The sequence below is a fragment of the Heteronotia binoei genome, chromosome 21, assembly GCF_032191835.1.
Source record: "Heteronotia binoei isolate CCM8104 ecotype False Entrance Well chromosome 21, APGP_CSIRO_Hbin_v1, whole genome shotgun sequence".
Classification (NCBI taxonomy): domain Eukaryota; kingdom Metazoa; phylum Chordata; class Lepidosauria; order Squamata; family Gekkonidae; genus Heteronotia; species Heteronotia binoei.
In genome coordinates this window covers 176,141,423-176,159,030 of record NC_083243.1, presented here as the reverse complement: position 1 = coordinate 176,159,030, position 17,608 = coordinate 176,141,423, and positions in this window count along the sequence as shown.

The window sequence follows — 17,608 nt, the reverse complement described above, 5'->3', positions numbered from 1 at the left end:
GGCGCACTTAAGGCCAAGCCTGAGACGTGAATCGGTGATATGAAACTCAGAACTTTTGACGTCTTTAATTTCCGTGGAAAAACGAATGCAGAGAAGGAATTGAAACAATTGACTTGCCACTCTAGTTTCCCATACAGTTGCCTAGCTTAGAGGAAGATGTCTTGTCCCCTTACAGAGGTTTAATGGTACATTATTTACCAGGTGAGGTATTTACTTATGTGCCATGAAAAGCTTCAATTGCACATTTCCACACATTAACAGCACAATTCTGGAGGGGGGGGGGGCTGAAAGTGCTTTGGGAGCAAACTAATCACTACACTGGTAGAAATGGGAGTTGCACCATTCTAACTCCCTCCCCGCTGGTGTAAATGGGACTTGCCCTATTCCCTGGGCATCTCAGAGTACACCTGCCCATGGCTTCTGGCAGAGCGGCACCACGCCAAGCCAGTGGTGGAACTGGGGCATACGCCACTACTCCAGCATATGAGGGGGTGGCCTCAGATGCATGGAACCATTAGTCGGCTCCCTAAGATTTTTCAGCCAGGGAATGCCCCCCACAAGAGGCACAAAGTTATGACGACGGGAATGCAGGCGTATCCCATAGAGACTCATGGATCCCAAAACCAAAGTTTGCTGCTGCTTCCGGCTCAGCCTCGAAACCCCTGTGGGAGCCGACTAAACAGCACACCAACCCCCGCACGCCCCTGGCAGGATGAGCCCCCTCTGCAGCACCTAATCACAGCCCCCCCCCCCCACAAAGCCTTCCATTCTGGCCCACACAACTCTGCATGGGACTCTGCCGGGGAGCTCCCTGATGCATGGATTTAGAGCGAGGGCTGAGGCCCTTTGCACAGCAAGGCTGCTTGGATAGTATAGGGCAAGCTCTTTGACTTGAGAGGAGGAGAGCAAGGTCTCTCCCCTGGGGCTAACTGCTCATGTTTCCAGGTCTTAACAGGTCCCTGGCCTCTGGGGGCTCAGTGTGCAAGGACGGTCACCCATGGCTGGGAAAGTGCAACTCTCTCTCTCTTCTCTCGGCTTGGCTTCGCGAACGAAGATTTAAGAAGGGTGCAATAGTCCACGTTTGCTGCAGGCTCGCTGGTGGCTGACAAGACCAATGTGGGACAGGCAGGTCCGGCCACAGCGGCTGCAGGGAAAAGTCTGATTTAGGGTTGGTCCTGTAGCAGTGCGATTCTTCCTCAATCTCCTTTTGTCCTCAAGACCAGCTATGCGTGTGTTCTCAAAGGAAGAGACAGCCTGGTGGATGGTGTGCCTCCATGCTTTGCGATCTGAGGCTAGGTCAGACCACTGGTGATGGTTGATGTGACAGGTGCTAAGGGATTTCTTCAAGGAGTCCTTGTACCTCTTCTTTGGTGCCCCTCTATTTCGATGGCCGGTGGAGAGTTCGCCATACAGGGCAATCTTGGGAAGGCGGTGGTTTTCCATCCTAGAAACATGCCCTGCCCAGCGCAGCTGCGTCTTCAACAGCAGTGCCTCGATGCTGGTAACCTCTGCCCGCTTGAGGACTTCAGTGTTGGTCACAAAGTCACTCCAGTGGATGTTGAGGATGGTGCGAAGGCAGCGCTGATGAAAGCGCTCAAGGAGTCGCAGGTGATGACGGTATAAAACCCACGATTCGGAGCCATAGATGAGGGTTGTCATCACAACCGCTTTGTAAACATTGATCTTTGTGCCTTTTTTCAGATGCTTGTTGCTCCACACTCTTTTGTGCAGTCGGCCAAATGCACGGTTTGCCTTTGCCAGCCTGTTGTCAATCTCCTTGTCGATCTTGGCATCTGAGGAGATGATGCACCCCAGGTAGCTGAACTGCTGGACTGTCTTCAGAACTGATTCACCCACAGTGATGCAGGGAGGGTGATAATCTTCCTGGGGTGCAGGCTGGTGGAGAACTTCTGTCTTCTTCAGACTAACTTCTAGGCCGAATAGCTTGGCAGCCTCTGCAAAGCAGGACGTCATATGCTGCAGAGCTGATACCGAGTGGGAGACGAGTGCAGCATCATCAGCAAACAGTAGCTCTCGGATGAGTTTTTCCATTGTCTTGGAGTGTGCCTTTAGTCGCCTCAGGTTGAACAGGCTGCCATCGGTGCGATAGCGGATGTAGACACCATCGTCCTCATCTAGATCTACTGCGGCTCTTTGAAGCATCATGCTAAAGAAGATCGTAAAGAGAGTTGGCGCGAGAACGCAGCCTTGCTTTACACCTGTGCCTATTGGGAAGGGCTCCGAGAGGTCGTTGCAGTGTCTGACTTGGCCTCGCTGGTCTTCGTGTAGCTGGATGATCATGCTGAGGAACCTTGGGGGACATCCTAAACGTTCCAAGATTTGCCACAGGCCTTTCCTGCTAACGGTATCGAAAGCTTTGGTAAGGTCGACAAAAGTCACATACAGACCCTTGTTCTGTTCCCTGCATTTCTCTTGGAGCTGCCTGAGAACAAATACCATGTCGGTGGTGCTCCTGTTAGCTCTGAAGCCGCACTGGCTCTCTGGGAGGAGTTCTTCTGCAATGGTGGGCACCAGTCTGTTCAGGAGTATTCTGGCAAGGATTTTGCCTGCGATGGAGAGCAGGGTTATCCCCCGGTAGTTGGAGCAGTCTGACTTTTCCCCTTTGTTCTTGTATAGGGTGATGATGATTGCATCGCGAAAGTCCTGTGGTAATTTGCCTTGTTCCCAGCAGGTGACAAGTACTTTGTGAAGTGAGCTATGTAGTACTGTGCCCCCATGCTTCCAGATCTCTGGTGGAATTCCATCAACTCCTGCTGCCTTGCCACTTTTCAGTTGCTTGATGGCTTTAACAGTCTCTTCTAGGGTGGGGATCTCATCCAACTCTGTTTTCACCGGTTGAAGTGGGGTGAGGTGGATTGCTGAATCTTGAACTACGCGGTTGGCACTGAAGAGAACCTGAAAATACTCTGACCACCGGTTCAGTATGGATGCCTTGTCTGTGAGGAGCACTTGGCCGTCTGCACTATGCAAGGGACTCTGAGCCTGATATGATGGACCATATACTGCCTTCAGGGCTTCGTAGAACCCTCTTAAATCACAAGTGTCTGCACACAGCTGGGTTCTCTCTGCAAGCTTGGTCCACCACTCGTTCTGAATGTCTCGAAGCTTGCGCTGGAGGTTGCTACATGCAGCGCGAAAGGTTGCTTTTTTCCCAGGACAGGAGGGCTGAGCAAGATGTGCTTGGTAGGCAGATCTCTTTTTTGCCAGTAATTCTTGGATCTCTTGATTGTTCTCATCAAACCAGTCCTTGTTCTTCCTTGTGGAGAACCCGAGGACTTCTTCAGAGATCTGCAGGACGGTAGTTTTTAGGTGTTCCCAGAGTGCTTCTGGAGAAGGGTCTGTGGGGCAACTGAGGTCCTCAATTCTTGACTGGAGTTTTGCCTGGAAGGCAGCTTTAACTTCGGCTGACTGGAGGCTGCCAACCTGAAACTTCCTCCGAGGGATACCTCCTCTCCTGGGTGTGGGTTTAAAGTGAAGACGGAGATTGCAGCGTACAAGACGATGATCCGTATGACATTCTGCGCTGGGCATTACTCGGGTGTGTAAGACATCTCGAAGGTCTCTCTGGCGCACCAGAATGTAGTCGATAAGGTGCCAATGCTTGGACCGTGGGTGCATCCAGGTTGTCTTCAGACTGTTCTTCTGCTGGAAGATAGTGTTGGTGATGGTGAGCTGGTGCTCCATGCAGAATTCTAGCAGGAGGCGCCCGTTGTCATTGCAGTTGCCAATGCCGTGTTTGCCAAGTACTCCTTTCCAGGCTTCCGAGTCTTTACCTACTCTGGCATTGAAGTCGCCAAGGATGATCACCTTGTCCTCTGTAGGGGTTTTCCGTACGAGGTTGCGTAGATCAGCATAGAACTTGTTCTTTTCTGCAGGATCTGCTTGAAGGGTTGGGGCATACACACTGAAGAGTGTTGCATGCTGCTTGTTTTGAAGTGGGAGGCGCATGGACATGATGCGATCTGAGTGACCTGTTGGAAGGTTTTCGAGTTTGGAGGCAATGGAGTTCCTGACCATGAAGCCAACGCCAGAAAGGCGGCTCTCAGCCTTTGACTTACCCGACCAGTAGAGGGTATAGCCAGCACCGTGTTCTTGAAGACTACCTTCCTCAGGGAAACGGACCTCACTGAGAGCTGCTATGTCGATATTCAACCTGAGAAGTTCGTGGGCAACTAGAGCAGAGCGTCGTTCAGGGCGACCACTGCCTACTGTGTCAAGCATGGTTCTGATGTTCCAACACGCAAGCTTTAGTTTTTGCACACTTTGTGAGGCAGGTGCATGCCTTTTCTTTGTTGTTATTTTTCGACCGCAAGTAAGGATGCCCGTTGACCGCGGCTAGCCAACTGGGGTGGGGGAGACGAGCTTTGTTTAGGCCACCTTTTCTAGGCCCCTCTCCGTGTGGAGCAAGCAGTGCTGCCCCTAGATAAGGCTGCTTGGTCGTTCAGGGTGCTGCCGAAAGATGCTTTCGTCTCCGGGTTAGCATCAGGCGACCAATATCCTGAACCGCCTACACGCAGGATCGGGACTGCGGCTTCCAGTGGCACCTTCCACCTGCCGTTTCGCCCCTTGCCTATCGCTGCAGGACTTGATGCGTTGTGAGTTGTGTGTGTGGATATGCCCTTCAGGCCTGCGCAGAGGAATTTTTTAGGTGAAGCGCAGTGTGCGCGGTACTGGCTCCACCCTTTCACCTGGGGGTGAAAGTGCAACTATGCATCCCCAATATCCTCCTCCTCCCCTCACCCAAGGCCGGGTGGTGTGACAGTGTCTCCGGCACTTGAACCAGGCAGCGGGCTCGAGCAGGGTGTGGCTGCCAGCTCCCCTCCCTGGGTCTGTCCTTTGCCTCGTTCCCACCCCTGGCAGGGAGGGGGGTCTGGCAGCTGATCCGATGCCTGGGGGTGGGGCAGAGCCTGTCCCTTTAAGAGAGTCCTCAGCTGAAACACTGCCCCCTGCTCCAGCTGCCCCTCCTGCAAGTGCTCTTGATCTCTATCTCTGTTTTACAGGTGGGAATTCAACACAGAGGCCTCTACGTGCGGCATTCCAACCCCCCCATCCACAGCTTGGTCGCCTGTTCCTGCCTGCCGCTCTGAGTAGAGCCCTACCCTTGGCGAGACTGTCCAAGTTGTACCTGGGATACCACTGCACTCAGTTCCAGCACAATAAAGTTTGAGCAGTGCCCTACTTTGTTTCACCTGCTTGGTGTCTGCTGCATGTTCCCTGTGCTCGTCTCCCTCCCCTCTGCCACTCTGTGGGTTCCCTGAGGAAATGTCTCAGAGGGCAGGCTCGCTTGCTTCTTGAGGAGGGGGTAAACTATGAGCCCTCTCTGCGAGAGGCTGGACAGGGGAGCCGGAGGGTCTTTCCCCCCTCATCCCATGGCACACATCAGAGGAGAGTGTGTGGGGGGGAACAATGCAATGGGCACCTAGCTGGTGCCTCGTACTCTGGGTCCTGCTGCCAGTGGGGGGGGGGGGTTCCTCTGCAAGTAGTGAGGGGCGTCGGAGTGAAATTCTGTGTCCCTGCCGGGGAGGGCTTCCCTGTGGGACTTGGTGGCACATCGAAACTCTGTCTACTCATTCCAATACACACATTTTGCCTGGTTTCCCTGACTGCAGACTCCTGCCCTATATTTTCCCTGTTTCTTTATGGCTCATGGGGAGGGCACAAGACTCCCCTCGCCTGCTTGCCATTGGCACAAGTCTCTGACAGTGGGTGGGCGCAGCCGCGGGAATGGCCAATCCTGCAGCTCTGCACTTCCCCTTCCCTCCCCCCGCCCCCACCTCAGCAGTGAGCCAGGATTCTCTCTCACGTGCGCGCATGCCCAGCCTCACTCCTGTCCACTCCCCATGTTGGTGGGACTTCTCTCCTTTGCCTTTGACTATCTGCCCAGGGGGCGGGGTGGGAAAGGTGATCAGCCTCTCCGGGGCTGCCTCTTCCCGCCTCTGACTGTCATTTGCCACAGTGCCTGCACCAGCACTGGCTGGCCCTACCCTCCTGCTGCATCCGCCTAGCCCGCACACCAGGAGTCCACACTCCAGTGGAGTTGCTATGGTGATGGTCCAACATGCAGCAACATACGCTTCTCCCCCCCCCCCCCCGGCCCTACGCCAGAGAATCCCAAAGCCCTTAGGGAGTTGATGAGCAGCACCTTAGTTACTCCATGGCCGGCCGCCATGGAAGTCAGAATTGGGCTGCCCACTTCCATCAAACAGGCCAGGTAATCTTTCTCCAGAGCTGCTGGCAACCGTGGTGCTGGGGCAAGATCTGTTTTAAACAAACAAACAAAAAGAAGCCTGCAATGGCAGATTCAGGCTGGGAGAAAATGCTTCCAGAATAAAAATTCAGCAAAGTAGGTTACATGTAGATGTGGAGAGTTACCCCTTGTTCATGCACTCCATTAAGATAATAGACCATCCAACCCCTCACTTTATTTTTTTGTGAATGGGCAGACTCCTATAAATACACAAAGATTCCCCTATTTATTGTTATATATTATTGGCATTCAGGGCTTTTTTTTTTTTTTAGAAAAAGCCCAGTGGGGACTCATTTGCATATTAGGCCACACTCCCTGCCATCACCAGAAGTGACAAAATCCGTTCAGTAGGTTACTTTCCACATGTTGACACAGAACAGCACAGTGCCATCAACTGCATTTCGTGAATGTGTGTTCTCACACAACCCAATGAAACCTTGTCCCTCCCCCACAACATGGACCAGTAACGTCTGCATATTGCTCCACAACCAATTATTTCAATAGTAAGCAAACCAATCAGGCATTTATAAATAACGTCTTTTTAAGAGGTATTAACATTTGGTGTTCATTTTAGTTCATATTAAGTTAATTCATGTTTCTGAGTTTTCACACAGCATACTAGGAGATGCAGTCCCTACATAATATCATTACTTTACTCTTACTTTATTTACAGTCTGCTTTTGTCACTGAGACTCAAGATGGATTATGCAGTGTATGTGAAATTCTGAATATGACCCTAGGTTCAGACTGACAAATTCACAGAACATGGCCATGTAAAAAGATGAGAAATATTTCTGCAAACTTGGGAGGACACCCAGGGTTGCAGAAAAACCTTATACATTTAAAACACTGGAGAGAGCATTTTTTTTCGGGTTTAAAACAATTTTATTTGGTAACATATGGTAACAGATTAAATTATATTTCTTGCATCATTAATAACTTCTTTTATCTATCCCATATATTACTTTCTACCCACCCCTCCCCCTGTTACTTGACCCCCGCCGGTGTTATTTACTTAAAATACTAATATTTAAAGGTACCCTTAACTAATAAAAATAAAATTAATATTCTTCTTTTTTCTAAAAATCATTATCAAAAACTGTCCAATGTCCTTTTATTTTCCACTCTTTTTCTACCTATCTTCTGAACTTTTTCCACTCCATCTTAAATACTTCTACATCATAGTCTCTTAAAATTCTTCTTAATTTGTCCATTTCACTCCACATCATAACTTTTACAATCCAGTCCCATTTCTCTGGTATTTTTTCTTGCTTCCACAACTGCACATATAATGTCCTAGCAGCTGAAAGCAAGTACCAAAATACAGTTCTATCTTCTTTTGGAAATTTTTCCATTTGTAATCCCAACAGAAAAGTCTCTGCAACTTTCTTAAATTCATATCCCAAGATCTTAGAAATTTCTTGTTGAATCATCTGCCAGTACTTTTTTGCTCTTTCACAAGTCCACCACATATGGTAGAAAGAACCTTCATGCTTTTTACATTTCCAACATCTATCTGGCATCTTATTGTTCATCTTTGCCAATTTTTTAGGAGTGATATACCATCTATACATCATTTTAAAACAGTTCTCTTTAATACTATGACATGTCGAGAGCTTCATAGGATTCTTCCACAAGTATTCCCAAGTTTCCATCTGTATTTCTTTATTTACATTAATTGCCTATTTAATCATTTGAGATTTCACTACTTCATCCTCTGTAGACCATTTTAAAAGTAATGTATATATTTTTGAAATTAATTTTTCATTGTCTCCAAGCAGAACTTTTTCCATTTCTGTTTGTTCTTTTCTTATTCCTTCAGTTTTGATATCATTATCCACCAAACTCTTTATTTGTTGCATTTGAAACCAATCATATTTATTGTTCAGCTCTTCAGCAGTTTTCAATTCTATTTTGCCACTTTGTATTTTTAATAATTGATTATATGACAACCACTTTTCTTCCCCTATCTCAGCCGTTATTTTTATTACTTCAGCTGGCACTATCCATAGCGGTCTTCTCTCATCTCCATATTTCTTATATTTCATCCATGTATTTAACAAATTATTTCTTATATAATGGTGAGAGAGAAAAACGTCCATCTTCTTTTTTCCATAATACAAATACACGTGCCAGCCAAATTTATTTTCATGACCCTCCAGCACTAAGAGTTTTTTATTTAACAGCATTATCCATTCTTTTATCCACACTAAACAAACTGCTTCTTGATATAATTTTAAATTCGGTAATTGGAATCCACCTCTCTCTTTTGCATCTGTCAAAATTTTAATTTTAATCCTTGGTTTCTTCCCAGACCACACAAATTCTGAGATTTTTCTTCGCCATTTATCAAATTGTTTACTATCTTTCACAATAGGAATAGTTTGAAACAAATACATTATTCTTGGTAGAATATTCATTTTAATTGCAGCTATTCTGCCCAGCAATGACAAATTAAGTTTATTCCATTTTAACATATCTTCATCCACTTTATGCCATAACTTCTCATAGTTATTTTTGAACAAATCAATATTCTTCATTGTTATCTCCACACCCAAATATTTTACCTTGGAGGTAACTTCAAAGCCCGTCAGTCTCTGCAAGGCCTGTTGCTTGTTTGTTTGCATATTTTTACATTAAAACTTTGATTTTTCTTTCTTAATACAAAGTCCCACTAACTCCCCATATTCTTGTATTTTGGCTAACAACAAAGGTGTAACTTGTATGGGATTTTCATTTATAAACATATCATCTGCAAACGCTCTATATTTGTAAATAAATCCTTTTATTCTTAATCCTTCTATTTCATTATCTTCTTGAATCTGCATCAATAATATTTCAAGAGTCATTATAAACAACAGTGGGGAAAGTGGACAGCCTTGTCTTGTACCTTTGCTAATTGTCATACCTTCTGTAAGATCTGCGTTTATACACAGCCTTGCACGTTGTTCAGTATATATTGCTTTTATCATCCTTATAAAGCTTTCTCCCAACTCCATTTTCTCCATTACTGCAAACATAAAGTTCCAGTTTAAATTGTCAAATGCGTTCTCTGCGTCCCCAAAGAATAATGCTACTTCCTTTTCTGGATGTCTTTCATAATATTCTACAATATTTACAACAGTTCTAATATTATCAAAGATTTCAGGTTTTCACGGCTGGTAACATCATTAGGGTTTGTAGAATCTTTCGGGATCAAGTGCCGTGTTCTACTGGAGAAAGTTTTCCTTCCAGACGTTTCGTTCTCAGCTGCGGAGAACATCCTCAGTGGCGTTGCAGCCGGAGCAGGCGCTCAGACCTTCTTGGCTGCTGTGCATTCACTTGGCTGCTCACTCAATGCACAGCAGCCAAGAAGGTCTGAGCGCCTGCTCCGGCTGCAACGCCACTGAGGATGTTCTCCGCAGCTGAGAACGAAACGTCTGGAAGGAAAACTTTCTCCAGTAGAACACGGCACTTGATCCCGAAAGATTCTACAAACCCTAATGATAGTTCTAATATTGTCTCTTATTTGCTTTTTGGGAAGAAACCCCTCTTGTTCTTCCTTTATAAAATTTATCAGATGTTGTTTAAGCCGTTCTGCCAAGATTCTTGTATATATTTTATAGTCATTATTTAATAGCGAAATTGGTCTGTAATTTTTTACATTTGTGACATCTCTATCTTCCTTTGGAATCAATGAAATAACAGCTTCCTTCCATGTGTTTGGTATTTTCCCTTTTATTCTTATCATGTTCATCAACTTCTGCAATTTTGGTATTAATTCCTCTTTAAGGGTTTTAAAGTATTTAGCTGTATATCCAGGTGCCTTTCCATTTTTCATTGCGTTAGTTGCTGCTTCAATTTCTATTTTTTCAATTGGATCATTCAAAACTTTTTGCATATTTTCTGTTAAGGGTTCTATTTTTATCTTTTGTAAATACTCATCCATCTTTTCTCTCTTTATTTTAACACCTTTAAACAACTTGGCATAATACTTAAAAAATTCTCTTTTATTCCCTCTTGGTTAACCACCTCTCTTCCATCTACCACAATTTTATTAATAATTTTATTTTCTCTCTTTTTCTTCAGTTGCCAAGCCAAATATTTTCCAGGTTTGTTTGCACCCTCAAAAGATTTCTGCTGCAATCTTCAAATTCCATTCCAATTCTTTAATTAACAAATGTCTCATTTGCATTTGAGAATTGTAATTTCGCTTATAATTTTCTTTTTCCCTGGCCTTTTTCTCAACTCCCCTTCTTTTTTCTTTATTTCATTTTGAATGTCCAACAACTGTTTTTCTTTTGCTCTCTTATCTTTATTATTCACAGTAATCAATATTCCTCTCATTATTGCTTTGTAGGCATCCCAGACCATCTGAAATTCTATATCCTCTTTGTCATTCACTTGAAAGAAGCTTTAGTTTCATTTTCTAGGGATGTCACTATTTCTTTATTCTGTAGTAAATCTTCATTCAATCTCCATCTTCTCAACTTCTTAGACAATTTTGTAATCCACATTATTAAGTTATTGTCAGCCCCAATTTTAGGTAAAACCTCTATTTTCTTTGTTATAAGACCTAAGTCTTTAGTGCCCCACAACATGTCAATTCTGGAAAAAGTTTTATGTCTTGCTGAAAAAAAGGTATAGTCCCGCACTTCAGGATTAAATTTCCTCCATATATCCTCCAAATTTTCTTGTTTGACCAATTCAAAAAAAGACTTTGGCAATTTTTCTTCCTTATTATTTTTTTTACCCCCAGACCTATCCAGTGTGTTCTTAATTGTTCCATTAAAGTCCCCCATTATCAAAACTTGGTCATAAGTCAGATCATCAAATTGTTGTATAATGTCTTTTTTAAAAAGCATCCTTTGCACCATTTGGTGCATACAGTCCCAATAACAACGGGTTTTTTGCATTTAATATTATTTCTACTGTTACAAATCTTCCATCTTTATCCTTAAACACTAATTTCGGCTCCAATTCTTGTTTAATATAGAAAATCACTCCCCTTTTCTTCTGTTCAGCCAATGAATAAAATTCTAGTCCCAGTTGTTTATTCCATAAAAATTTGTAATCCTTTTGTTTGATATGCACTTTTTGTAAACAAACTATATTACAATTTTGCTTTTTAATCCAATGAAATGTTGCCTTTCTTTTTTGTGGTGAATTTAGTCCATTTACATTCCAAGATAATAATTTGTAATCCATCATGGTGCAAATTCTTTATGTTCTTCATAAAAGCTATGAAGTTCCTGTGCATTTGTAATTGTAATTTCAACAAGGTAGAGTCATGTGCTTTCATTCTCCCTTCTACCTCCTGCATTTTCTTAGATGTTTCCTCTGTCTCATTTCTGAGATCTTCAATATCTTTTTTAATCACTTCTATAATTTCTTTTTTAGATGCAGTTATAATCTCTTTCATACCTTTCATCATTCTAGCTTCCATTGCCTCTAATTGATCCTGCATTTTCTCCAATGAGGTAGCCCTTGCACGGGTTTGCTTGTGTTCTGACATTTAAAAACACTGAAAATTTTGATCTCACCAATTTCAAATTTGACTATCAGATTCAAAAGATTAGAGCTTGCTTTTTTACAACAAGCCTAATTTCGCTGTCATCAGAGCTTCCCAGACCAAGATATTAATTTTTAAAGTTTTTAAATCCTTCAAAATGGCGGTCGCAACTTTTTGCTTCTCTCTAAAAAATTTTTTTTCCTCTTTTCTTTTAAACGCTTCTAAGGTCCATTCTAAACAATATGTCCAATAGTATTTATCTTCTTATCATCACCTCAATTATTTCCAACAATTTTTAATGTCCCAAACACTTTAAAAAAATTATTTTAATTTTAACCTCCTTGTAATGGCCACTGATGTTTTTCTATGGTATTATAGTCCTATAGTAAGCTTTTCATCTGCTACTTCCTGCTTTACTTGCCACCAAATCTCGTTTTCACTGGTAAAGAGATTTCACAATACTTGATGTACTTCCTGTGTTGATTGTATATGCTGCAGGTCTGTGACAATGGTGCTCTTTTTTCAAAACTTCAAGTAGACCAAACAATAAATTCCTTCGCACTTTTTAGCACTGTCCTTTAAATTTACAAGTCCAAATTTCACCTCTTCCTCCCTTCTTCTTCCAAGCGTTCTAGATTTCCATTTCTCACCTTCTGAGTTTATTCTGTTTAACTGTAAATAGTCCCGGAATGAAAGATAGTAATCTGTACCTTTTCTGCCAATTATCCAGATCCACACCGGTCTTGTGTAGCTTTAGATGTTTAGCAATGTCTAAGAAGGTTAGGATTCTGTCGAGCTTATGTCAAATAAATGACTCTGAGAACTTCTGCAGATGATGAATATGCAACTCGTCTCCGGAGACCCCTCAAAGCCTCAAAGGAGCCCCCGGGACTCCCTTTTAGCCAAGGTAAATCTCCTCAAAGTTTCCTGTGCATATCTTGGACTAATCTCTGAGAAAAGTAGGCAGTAAGCATTAATTTGCCTTCCACTACCCCAAACAGAAGTTCCAACCTAATCCCGTTTCGAGAAGCAGCTCAGCTCGGCATTTTCCTCCCCCAGAAGTCGAGAAAGCATTTTTTTTTTAAAGGACAAGTGTTGTCTGCAGCACAGGCAATGTAAACATAAAATGATTCTTGGCTGCCATTGCAAAGGCCCAGCTTCTCCTGGGAGGGGGTGCTCATGGGCGGCTCTGCATCTCTCACTCTCTTCACAAGCTTATTGGAGGCTGGAGGTGGCAAAGAGGATGGAGCGCATGGTCTTGGTTGTCTAGTGCCTTCCCTCTGCCAGAGACCTTTTTTTGAGTCCGAGCCCTGGCCAAGCCAGCTGGAATTGCATTCCTGTGTGTACCTGCTAAAAAAACAACAACCCCTTTGGGTACCCCTGATTTGCTTCTTGGGGTTGCCAGTTGCCTCTCTGTGCCTGTTCTGCAAGGGACAATTTTAATTGTCTATCCAACATGGAAGGTTCTCTTATCTATCTGAAATGTGACAAGGAGAATCCTTTGGAAGTAGGGGACACTCCCTGGGAATGTTATTGCAGTTCGAGAGGGAAAATGTTATAAGGGCAAACATGGTTCCCATTTAGTGATAGCAGAACTGAATTAAATAATAAAAATTGAATAGCTTTAGTAAATAAAATATATATATATATATTTTAAAAGCAAATGAACTGAACATAAAAATAGACTTGTCTATTCATTAGTTTAGGGCTGCCATTCTTGTCAGAAGCAGCCCAAAGTAGTTATGATGCAGAACTGTGTTGTGAGAGCCTGAGATGTTCTAGCTCTTTCCTACTGAAGTGTTGCCGGACTGCACTCCTAGGAAGCCTGGGTGATAAGCTTTTTACAGGTGAATAGCTTTTCTATTCTTAGCAGGTCATCTTAACCTCAGTTTGCCAAGGACTGAGACTGCCACTCCTGGGTTCCGAAAGCTATAACTTCCTGGCTCCAGAGACATCAGTGCAAGCATAGACTAAGACAGTAAAGAATGAACAAGACAAAAGCTGCATGGAAAGACAGGGAGTGGTTGCAGTCATGAACCATTTTGGGGTCAGCCTAAGTACCATTCAATGAATAGCTCCTTTAATACACCTTAGACAATGGAACTGGTCTCATATTAACAGATTTTTAATGAAGGCAAAGTAGAGACAAGGGATCTAGATGCTAAAGTTAAAGTTTCTGCATAGGATGAAATCACAATGAGAAATACAACAGTGCTGGCAGGTACTTTCTCCTATCACCCCTCCCCATACACACACACACACACATGCTCACTACTTACCTGGCAGGGGGGACGGCTTGATCATGAAGGAGGCTTTCCCAGGCTCACCCATTGCATTCTGCATGTGCTGACCCCTGTGTTCTCCCCAAATGTGGGAAACTCAACTACTTGAATGCATGGACCCTCCCTTCCTTGCATCTCAATAAAAGTTTTGTGGCCTCTCATTAGGATGAGGTGGTCTTAAGATTGCCACCTGATCAGAAAACATTTGGTCTGCCCTTTAACAGAAGTCTGATCTACAGAAATCAGCAGGAAGTTAAATAATGACCACAAGCTAATTTTTGCAGATCCAACAGCTGTTAAAGGAACAGTTATGAGTGTTAGATGGGTTCCAGAGTGAGCAGTTGGATGTAGTTCAGGCAGCAGATTTTAAAGTACTTAAAGAGGGGACATTTGGGGCTTCTGTGGGATGGGGGAGGTAGGATATATGCTCTGCGGGCTAAAATGTGTAACCCAGACCTAAACTATAGATTGTGTAACAACAACAAAGTCTTACAATACAGGCAAAGAGCCCCGTGGCGCAGAGTGGTAAAGCTGCAGTACTGCAGTCCTAAACTCTGCTGACGACCTGAGTTCGATCCCGGTGGAAGCTCGGTTCAGGTAGCCAGCTTGAAGATGACTCAGCCTTTCCATCCTTCCGAGGTTGGTAAAATGAGTACCCAGCTTGCTGGGGGGAAAGTGTAGATGACTGGGGAAGGCAATGGCAACCCACCCCGCAAAAAGTCTGCAGTGAAAACGTCGTGAAAGCAACGTCACCCCAGTGTTGGAAACAACTGGTGCTTGCACAGGGGACTTACCTTTACCTTTTTATAATACAGGCAAAGTTTTTTGCCCTATAGATTTATGGGTATGTAAAGTGCATTCTGTCATGATTACCGATTTCGCACACAGCTTACCCTGCGGTCACATTCCTGTTCTCTGCGCAGCGTCTGTCGGATTTCCTACTATCTGCACTGGAGTTACAGGAAGTGTCACGACTTTCGCGGAGCAAACATAAACCGCTAAAACTCAGTTTACGTTTGCTACGCAAAAGCCGCAGTACTTCCTGTAACTCCAGAGCAGTTAGTGGGAAATGCGACGGACGCTGCGCAGAGAAGAGGAACGTGACCACGGGGTAAGCTGTGTGCAAAATCGGTCCTCTAAGCTTCCCTATCTTCTCTCAAGGCCTCCACTCCCAAAATCCCAGGAGATAAATTTTCCTTACTTCCAGAATTTTGGGAGTATTTGCAGTCATTTCAGATAGCCCTCAGGTACCCCCAAAACAGCAAATTTCAGCTGTGTTTCCAGCTTTGGAATATCTGAATTTACATCCCGGCTAAAACTAATAAAACATGTAGTTACATGCATAAAGATGATATTTTACTGCATTTGAAGGACCTTTTCATATTTCGGCATGAAAACTTGAGAAATAAGGCCACAGAAGCTAGAGGTGGGATTGAGATGGGCTTTGCGAAATATCCCAGGAATGAAGGATGAAGCAAAGGGAAGGTTATGCTACCACAGTGGAAGGAAAGGGAGTGCGGAATATGTCAATGTCCTGGTTGTTATGTTACAGCAAAGAAAGCACAAGCAGAACAATTGGAAGCCATGTCAGAGAGATGGCAAGGTGACAGTGAAGTGTGGAAACCATATTGTTCAGAGAAGCATTAATACGACATACTGAAGAATATGAGAAGTGGAGACTTCAGCTGGGGCAACCAACTAAACAGAGAGAGGGGAAAATCTTCTCCCTTTACTAATAAGGCTCAGCTGCCCATTTCCACATATTAACCTATCAAAGAGATGACCTGTTTTTCTCTGCCTGCTAGCACCCTACATAGAGCGGCCATGCTATGAAGGTTGAAGGATAACTATGCCTCTTTCAGAGTGAGCAGTGATGAGCTTAGTTAATTGCTGATGGTCTTTACTTCCATGTAACCTGAAGAGTCTCCTCTGAAGCAGCCTTGATCCCAGTCAGCAACTCTACCATATAGTTGAGACTATCAACTGGGAAGTTCCTGTTTCAACCCTCTCTTTTGCCCTGGATCCAGCAAGTGATTGGAGGAGAATGAAATATTCAGTGACTGCATCACAGCTGCAGCTGTTTTTGCCAGCCTGGCTGTCAGGCAGGGAGCCCTGGGGCAGGGCAGCAGAATGTTCTGTTCTCCTTGTGCCACAGTCCTGGTTTTGCCATTCTGGCAGGGTTTCTCTCATGAAATGTCACAGGCTGGCTTTTGTGCCGAGGACATCAAAGGTGGTGGTGCAACACTCCTTAACTTGGCATCCTCTGGTCCTCCCCGACCTTCGGGGCTGCCATTTTTTAAAAAAATTCACAGGGGCTTTAACAACTGCACATCAGGAAGAAATTGACAGGTGAAACATTTTCCATTACTTCCTCTCCTACCTGAACAAAGGATTTACCTGTGGACTTTTGCCTGTCATAGAGCTATTTGCATACCAGTAATAGAAAATGACCCTACCTGTCAATGCTCCCTCAGTCTCAAAGTGCAGCTTCCCTCCTCGGGTTGCCAACCTCAGGTAGGAACTGGGGATCCCCTGGAATTACAGCTCATCTCCAGACTATAGAGATCAGCTCCCCTGGAGAAAATGGGTGCCTTGGATTCTATGGCATTGTCCCCCACTGTGGTCCCTGTACTCTCCAGGCTCTATCCCCAGATCTCGAGGAGTTTCCCAGCCTGGAGGGACCCGAAAACCCTCCTCCTATTCCACTCATTGCAGATTACAGGAACATTTGCTTACAAACAGTGCTTATTTTGAACCCTGGCCCTTACCTAACACACAGGCTACCTCCATCGCCAAGGAAAAGGAAGCCAGCAGTTTTGACAGCTGCGCTGTAGTGAGCAATGCTTCAGCAAGTAAAACCTGAACTGTCAGAGTGCTGGAAGAGTACAAAAAAGCAGTATTAGCTGAATTCCCTTTTTTAGGTGTATCTGTCCCAGGGGATGCTCAGGTGTCCCCCCCCCAACCCCCCCCCCCTTCAAATGAAAAAGTGAGAGCCAGAGTGATGCAGTGGTAGAGATCTGGGAGACTCAAATTCAAATCCTAACTGTGCCATAGGAGCCCCTTGGGTGACTTTTGACTACTCACTCATAACCTACCTTGAGGAGATTTTTATTGTGAGGACAAGGTGGAAGAGGGGGCATGATAACTCCATGTGTCATGGGATCTAGGAGACTCTGGCTTGAATCCTTGCTCTGCCTTGAAAACTTGCTAGGTGACCATGAGCCAGTCATACTTCACAGGGTTGTTGTTGTGAGGAGAAAATGGTGTAAGACACTTGGGTCCTTGTTGGGGTGTATGCGGGCCTCAGACTCAGTGGGAGCTCACAGGAGCACAGCTCCTAAACTTTTCTGACCGTTCCACCTTCTCCTTCCCACCTTGTCCATCGAATAATAGGTGCAGCGGCATAACAATCCCTGGATGAGCTCCACCACCTTTTTTTCTACGAAACAACCCCTGGGTTGGTAAGGCCCAGCTGGTAAGGTCTTTGGAGGTAATCTGTCAGCTGCTAATATTGGTAAATGCTCTTGGGAGTTTTAAATGATGAAATCATTTCAATTCTCAGTTTGC